Raw genomic sequence first — 9,136 nt, forward strand, 5'->3', positions numbered from 1 at the left:
GTGTGTGTGTGTGTGTGTGTGTGTGTGTGTGTGTGTGTGTGTGTGTGTGTGTGTGTGTGTGTGTGTGTGTGTGTGTGTGTGCGCGCACGCGCGCGTGTGTGTTTACAACCTTATATTATGTATTCACAACGCACAATGTTACTTTATACCCACACGTCATATTTTTCTAGCGGTATCGATCACGTTCGTGTATTTACTAATAATCGATATATACTCTGTATTGATTACGCTATATTCACGTTAAAACCCGCTGCAATTCGAAACAGACGGATTACTGCTTTTTTTAATTTGTTATATTGACTATATTGGCGGTATAGTTGAATCAAACAATACGCCCCGTTGTAAAAGGTAGATGGAGAATTTCTACTGGTTATAGTATTTATGCGATCATGGTTGAGAAGCTATTTGGCGCTATGTAGAAGTAGGTTATCTGCCAGAAACTACGGGTAGCTAACTTGTAGTTGCCTAGTTCGGATCTCTACCTACCAACTGTGGTTGTTGTAGCATGGTGGTATTCAGTAATCGATATTTTTCAGCGTTAGAATTACAATATTATTCTCTCATTCTGACCATTATAATTTGCATAGAAAATACATCTAAACCAATTTCGTAGAAGTTAGTGGGTCCCCCGAGCGTCATAACAACTGAATACTACCGCATATATAGACACGGCATCGCAATTATCCAGGATTTAGGCAATATATAGGATATCCAGGATGGTTCCAAGCTCCAGACTAAATAGCCAACGGGCAAAACGTGGTTGCAACAATCATAGCTAAGAAATAGCATGCCTGCTATCCTCTCCCACATATCTGCACACAATAATTACGTGTTATCCAATAACCATCATACAGCCGAAACGCGCGGAGGAGCTTTGAACAGAAATGTATAGGAAACTGAAATTGCAATCGCTGATTCACAGAGACCGTTGCCAGAAGCTACCTTATTCCCATCCGCATTGATCCTCAATGGCTCCCATTTCCAATTAACTTATTCCTTAGCGGCACAATAGTTAGCTCCAGACTGACTTTTTTTAATCTTACTCCGTGCACGTTGTTACGAGTGCATTCAAATGTTGCAATGTGAAAATTTGGCTATTTAGCGTTGTAGGAAACGTTAGTCTACGGGACTTCGTAGTTTAACCGTCGTGGAAAGGTTTCTTCTGTGGAGTTTTTATGTTGCCGTCAAGTTGCGGTGTTGCTGGCGTCACGAAATCAACACGCATGAACGCTGCTCGCTGTTACTAGTTTCACAAATTCACACACGCACGCACGCACGCACGCACGCACGCACACACACACATACATACACACACACTCCCCCCCCGCTTCACTCTCTCTCTCTCTCTCTCTCTCTCTCTCTCTCTCTCTCTCTCTCTCTCTCTCTCTGCGCTTCGTCGCTTCTGTCTCTCCTCTCTCTTTCTCTATATCTCTCTCTATCTATCGATCTATCTATCTATCTATCTATCTATCTAACTAACTATCTCTCCTCTAGCTTCTCTAAATAGCCTTAATATTTAAGTTCTGCTTCGAATCATTTTCTCATGAAAGACAAACCGCGAACACGAAGGTGCGATTCGCAACATCTACATGCATACATGCAGCTAGAGATCCATTCATTTGGCTTCGTTGTGTCCGTGACGTGAATGCGTGTGCACGCATGATTGATTGACGCGGACCGGGTGGTCAACCCTCTGACACGAGACGCGATCACTCACAGTTAGGTAATGTCTCTGTCTGCGCACCATGTATAGAGGGCGCTCCGGTCACGCGCATTCGCTAGTTGAGGGAAAATGGGTATGTAATAGAGAGAGGAGAGAGACGAGGAGTGAAAGAGAGAAAGAAGAGAAGGGAAAGAAGGGAATTAAAGGGGGCGGAAATTAAAGGGGAGGGACTGGAATGAGGGTGGAGGGAATTAAATGAAAGAAAGACAAGGTGCGGAATAGAAGTGGAAGGAAAAGAAATGCATTTCGCGTTTTATTTGACGTTTAAATGCACAGGCATACGGCGCACGGAGGTTGACTTATTTAAATTGGATTTGCCTTTTTGCAGCTGCCTTGAGTGCAAATCCGTTTTTTCGAGCGTTAGTTAAAGTGGGTTTTCCGTTGCAGTGGACATTCAAATATGTCGTATTGATAATGACGCGTGTGCATTCACGTGTGTTTGTGACACATGTCAGAGGGTGTTATATGCACTCGGCTTTGCTTATTGGTTCGTTGCCAACCGTCGATGATCGTCGTGAAATAGAACTAATTTCGTCAGTATTGCGTGAGTGAATGCGCGCTCGCGTGCGTGCGGGCGTGGCTGCGTGCGTTTGACTGTGAATGCGCGCGGCGCGTGTGCGACTGCGTGCGTTCGTGTGCGCATGTTTGAGCGTGCATGCGCGCGCGCGTGTGTTTTCGAACTTAGTTCTCGATAGATGTAGAGGATTGGCACTGATGAGACCTCTGCTGGCTACCCACAACGCGTAAAGATACGTGAAGCTATCAACTAGGCTATCCAGTATAATAAGTCGCGACTTTCACACGCACTTTTATGGCACAGAATCGTATAGAATTGGCGCCCCCTCCCCTACCACACACAGCCACCACGAGCAGTATGCACGAGAGATTGAGATCCACCCGCGCAGCATTGAGTAGCCATGGCAACCGTCTTCTGTAAACACGGCGATGCTATGTCCGCGAACAATCAGCATGCAGCGATTTCTGCTGCTTCTACGAACGCGCAATCAACAAAGCAGGGTTAACACCGATAGCGCAATACTTCACACATCACGCGTGCAACGTGCAGGTGCTCATAGAAAACTTCTTATTAAATTGTGCGTAATCCTATTCGTCGGCGGGTATATGTCGAGCTTATTTTCCGGCTTGTCTTTCATCCCCTAACGAGCAGATTCTTAGCATATATTAAGGTTACGTTTAATTACAGAAAAGATTAATGATCTCTATTAACTAATAAGAGTTTAAGTTAAAGTAAGATGTGCGGCTGATTGACATATTATGTGTTATGCGAAACGGTAGTTGCAACGAATGTTGGTCAGGAAAAAGCGCCGAAACGTGATTTTGCTAAACACAGTCTGGTCTGGGCGCCAGGCAAGCCACTGTACATCCGTACACTCGTGGAGTTACAAATGTTCAACAAATTACTTCAAGCAGCTGTTTTGTGCACCACACTTGCGATTGCAATGGTAATTGTTATTAAAGCCTTTAGTCGTCTATTACTGGAACACCGCACCCGTATCATTACGCTGCGCAACAAGTTTACAACCCATATAATATGATTTCGCTCACTGACACCTCTATTACCAACGTTCACTATTGCGTAAAATTCAAGAGGAATGTTTCCTCTTCTCTTTATTGGTTGTGTTAGCTCTCTCTCTCTCTCTCTCTCTCTCTCTCTCTCTCTTCTTCTTTCTCCTCTCTCTCTCCTCCTCTCTCTCTCTTTCTTTCTTTCTCTCTCTCTCTTCTTTCGGTGTGTCTTTCTCTGTCAGTCGCCCCCTTTCTCTTTCTTTCACTCTCTCTCTCAATCTCTCTGTCTCTCTCTCTCTCTTCCTCTCTCTCTTTCTCTCCCTCTCTCTAGAACTCACGCAACACCACTCACATAAACATAATATTATATACTCACCCTACGTTTATTTGCCCTCATTCTCTCCCTCGTTTTCATTCAATTTCCTCATGCTCTACTTCCCCACCCCCGAAAAAACACTACTAGCTGTTTTATTTCATGTTATTTTGTTTTTTTAAACCCTGGTCAATATGGTTTCGGCATTTAATCATGGACGATGACGGTTGATAAACTGTATTTCCATATTCGATGATGCTGTTATCGCGATGCTGTTCTAACGCGTGTCTGCAGGGAAGCTGAATACCTTCACCGTCATAATAACGTCGTGTTTGTCGTTTGTCACCACTGCCTCGCAGCATCTAGGTGTATTTACACAGACTATAGCAAACCTCAATCCCACCTCACCTCATCCCAGTCCCGGAACAGCTGATGCATTCTGATCAGTAAGACAGTAATTCCTTCCCGGAACTAGCTTCACACTCCGAGTTGTCTAGTTGTTCAAGTGATTAACATCGTGCTGGGTCGCCACCAGCCCGTGCAGCATGGTGAACACCCCCCCCCCCTATGATAAACGTTCCCGTTCCCGCTGCTAACACTGCGCATGAGCGATGACGGTCAAATCTTCATGCTCACGCGCGAATGCGACAGGTGGCCTTATATACATGGCCGTGCGCATGCGCAGTGTAGAGGGGGGGCGTTTACTATAGGGGGGTGTATACCATGGTACACCCGTTATGGTGGGGTCTGACCTACTCTGGGTTGTTCGCCGCATCGCACAACGACTAGCAAGTGAAAAAACTCGCGCGCCACCTGGATTCGTTATTAGTGTTGTTGTCAGTATGTTTGTTTGACACACACACACACACCACACACAACACACCCCACACACACACACACACACACACACACACACGCGCGCGCGCGCGCGGACACACATACACACACACACGGCACGCGCGCACACACACACACACACAACACACACACACACACACACGCACACGCACAACACACACACACACACACACACACACACACACACACACACCTTTCTCTCTCTCTTTCTCTCTCTCTCTCTCTCTATCTCTTTCTTTCTCTATCTCTCTCTCTCTCTCTCTCTCTCTCCGCTCTCTCTCTCTCTCGCTCTCTCTCTTTTTTTTCTCTCTCGCTCTCTCTCGCTTTATCACTTTTGGCCGCTGCTCCGTTCTCTGCGTGCGTGCGTGTGTGTTGCGCGTGTATGTATGCGTGTGCGCGTGCTATGTCCGTGCGTGCGTGTGTTTGCGCGGTGTATGTATGCGTGTGCGTGTGCATGTGCGTACGTGAGTGTGCGTTTCAGTATCAGTGCGTGTGTGTAGGAAATACCAGCGCTAGTCCCACGCGGGACACCGAATTCAATATGAAGCTATGACGTAATATCATCATGGACCGATGCAGACCTCATCCAGTAATGTGGTTTCATCAGATAATACACATTAGTTTGTGCACACGCTACATGGGTGGGACTCATGCGACAGTTAGAGCGACATTCGCGCATGCGCATTAGCATGCTCCACTGCGCACCACCGTGCGCGTGTTTTCCTTCCAAACTTCGTCACATTCTCTCTCACGACACACGCGAGGTCTATTCAGATCAGGGGCCGGCTTTCACACAGAAAGGGGGAAGAAGCCGGCAGCAGTAAACCCCGGATGCTGGGAAGCGTTCGTTGTTCGTAGTTGTCCGACATCGCTTTAGATACAGCCTGTCCTGCTAGCATCTGTGACAAATACGACATACGCATACACGCTCTCCTATGACACTGTTTGTCATAGGAAGATTCTTCCTATGACAAATATTGTTGTATGTGTTGTGCGCATCATAGAGTTTAGAAGCGCTATTATGAACGCAAGCAGTAAATTTCAGCTGTAAAGCGGACGAAGTTGACTCGCCAATATTTGTCTATAGAAGAATCTTCCTATAAAAATAGTGTCATAGGAGAGCGTATATGCGTATGTCGTATTTGTCATGGATGCTAGCAGAACATGTTGCTAGATAGATGGAGAAATCTTTCTATCGAGACGAGAGAGCCTCACTCCTCCCCTCCACAGTGTCTGCGCTATGCTTAACGCGTATATGGCAATTATTTCTGCTTGTGTCTCGCTTTATTGATCAATATGTTAATTCGCCGGCATTAATCAGTGATAACTAACGCCGTTTCATGACGTATGGGCTTCATAGAAGTGAAAGGCATTGTCGATCTTGAAAGACGCGCACTAAATATAAAGGTTACAGAACTTGAACGGTTGAAAATTTATTTTGTTCTTTATCATCCATAATTCTCGGCGCTCTCTCTCTCTCTCCTCTCTCTCTCTCTCTTTCTCCCTCTTCTCTCTCTCTCTCTCTCTCTCTCTCTCTCTCTCTCTTCTCTCTCTTCTCTTTCTCTCTTCTCTCTCTCTCTCTCTCTCTCTCGCTCTCCCTCTATCTCGCTCTCTCTGTCTACCTATCTATCTTGCTCTCTCTATCTATCTTTCTATCTGTCTCTGTCTCTCTCTCTCTCTCTCTCTCTTTCTCTCTCTCTCACTTTCTCTCTCTCTGAACATATAATAAAGAAAATTGACAGACAGAATTCGCACGCAAATCAAGAATAGGCGCCAGTGACCATGTATTACATTACTATTGCCACAGGAAAACGTTGGGCCGTTCGCCTGCTCTGTTCGATGTTAGCGGATCCGTTCTAGACCAATCATCGTCTGTCCAAGTCTGGTAAAATTCTTAAAACTGCATGTTCTCAAAGCAAAATGCATAGATATACCTACTGTGAGCTCGTCTATGTTGCAAAAATTCACTACAACTTATCTGTATTGCTACTTTCAAAACATTTCTCCGGCAAACCTAAACAGTCTTACGCACTGACGCCCACAGGTCTTGAGAAAGTAGAAGCACAGGATAAAATCCTCAGTGATAATAAAAAGCAAGCGCTGTAGGCTCGCTGCATGCTAGGGGGGTCTGGGGGCATGCCCCCCTGAAAATTGTTGAATGGTAGACGTCTGGAGATGCAATCTGGTGAGTCTTGCGAGAGAGATTTAAGAACAAAATGTTTTAACCCAAAATTTACTGGAAGCACTGTGCTTCCAGTGCTTCTATCTGCGGGCGCCACTGGTCTTACGAAACTATAATACGTTCGAATATTTACAGTGTTTACACATCCGGGACACAGCCGAGCCGAGTTTTCATTAACGATTATTTTCCATGATAAGACAAGTTATAATTTAGTATTCGATGTTTGTTCACAGTAGGTATATAATGTACTATATTATAATATATTATTCTATATTATAGGTATTTTGTTGCGTGGTTCATTCCCGGTGCTCTTCACTAAACTATAGCTGAAGGGGTCGTTGTCGTATCAGGTACTACAGATATGTACCCGAGGTACATATATGTATACAAAAAGTGTACCAGACTTGTACTACAGAAGTGTACCGTAACCCTAACCCTAACCCTAACCCTAGCCCTAGCCCTAACCCTAACCCTAACCCTAACCCTAAACATACCTCATATAAAAATATAAACATAAAACTAAACAACCTAAAACTACCTCGGGTACATATCTGTAGTACCTGATACGACAACGACCCCATCTGCTAAACTATACTATAAATAAAGCTAACATTAAACTTTATTATATCTATAGCTAACATTAAACTATACTATAACTATAGCTAACATTAAACTATACTATAACTATAGCTAACATTAAACTATACTATAACTATAGCTAACATTAAACTATACTATAACTACTCTTCTTCTCTCTCTCTCTCTCTCTCTCTCTTCTTCTTCTCTCTCTCTCTCTCTCTCTCTCTCTCTCTCGCTCTCTCTCTCTCTCTCGCTCTCTCTCTCTTTTTTTCTCTCTCGCTCTCTCTCGCTTTATCACTTTTGCGCGCTTTCGTTCTCTGCGTGCGTGCGTGTGTTTGCGCGTGTATGTATGCGTGTGCGCGTGCATGTCCGTGCGTGCGTGTGTTTGCGCGTGTATGTATGCGTGTGCGTGTGCATGTGCGTACGTGAGTGTGCGTTTCAGTATCAGTGCGTGTGTGTAGGAAATACAGCGCTAGTCCACAGGCGGGACACCGAATTCAATATGAAGCTATGACGTTAATATCATCATGGGACCGATGCAGACCTCATCCAGTAATGTGGTTTCATCAGATAATACACATTAGTTTGTGCACACGCTACATGGGTGGGACTCATGCGACAGTTAGAGCGACATTCGCGCATGCGCATTAGCATGCTCCACTGCGCACCACCGTGGCGTGTTTTCCTTCCAAACTTCGTCACATTCTCTCTCACGACACACGCGAGGTCTATTCAGATCAGGGGCCGGCTTTCACACAGAAAGGGGGAAAAAGCCGGCAGCAGTAAACCCCGGATGCTGGGAAGCGTTCGTTGTTCGTAGTTGTCCGACATCGCTTTAGATACAGCCTGTCCTGCTAGCATCTGTGACAAATACGACATACGCATACACGCTCTCCTATGACACTGTTTGTCATAGGAAGATTCTTCCTATGACAAATATTGTTGTATGTGTTGTGCGCATCATAGGAGTTTAGAAGCGCTATTATGAACGCAAGCAGTAAATTTCAGCTGTAAAGCGGAACGAAGTTGACTCGCCAATATTTGTCATAGGAAGAATCTTCCTATAAAAAATAGTGTCATAGGAGAGCGTATATGCGTATGTCGTATTTGTCATGAATGCTAGCAGAACATGTTGCTAGATAGATGGAGAAATCTTTCTATCGAGACGAGAGAGCCTCACTCCTCCCACTCACAGTGTCTGCGCTATGCTTAACGCGTATATGGCAATTATTTCTGCTTGTGTCTCGCTTTATTGATCAATATGTTAATTCGCCGGCATTAATCAGTGATAACTAACGCCGTTCATGACGTATGGGCTTCATAGAAGTGAAAGGCATTGTCGATCTTGAAAGACGCGCACTAAATATAAAGGTTACAGAACTTGAACGGTTGAAAATTTTATTTTGTTCTTTATCATCCAATAATTCTCGCGCGCTCTCTCTCTCTCTCTCTCTCTCTCTTTCTCTTCGACAGTTTCTTTCCTTCAAGGAAATTCATGAAAGTAAAGAATCAGACAGACACATGTAGCGAATATCCACTGTTATCGATTTCAACTATATTAGGTATTCAGTTCCATCCATCTTAGGTATACCGTGCACAAGACAGGCCATATTTCACGGTATACGCAGTTCAGACACCACACACACCACACACACACACACACACACACACCCCACACACACCTACACACAACACACACACCACACACGCACACACACGCACACACATGCACGCCACGTACGCACGCACACACAGCACGCGCACACACACCACTCCCCGCACACGCGCGCGCGTTGCACACACGCACAATTATCATATTTCAACTATATATTCAGTTACATCCATACACACCCACGCGCATTACACACGCATTGCATTGCCACACACACACACACACACACACACACACACACACACCACACACACACACACACGCACGCCACGCACGCACGCGTGC

Source organism: Priapulus caudatus, unplaced genomic scaffold (genome assembly GCF_000485595.1).
Source record: "Priapulus caudatus unplaced genomic scaffold, Priapulus_caudatus-5.0.1 Scaffold364, whole genome shotgun sequence".
Taxonomy (NCBI): Eukaryota; Metazoa; Priapulida; class Priapulimorpha; order Priapulimorphida; family Priapulidae; genus Priapulus; species Priapulus caudatus.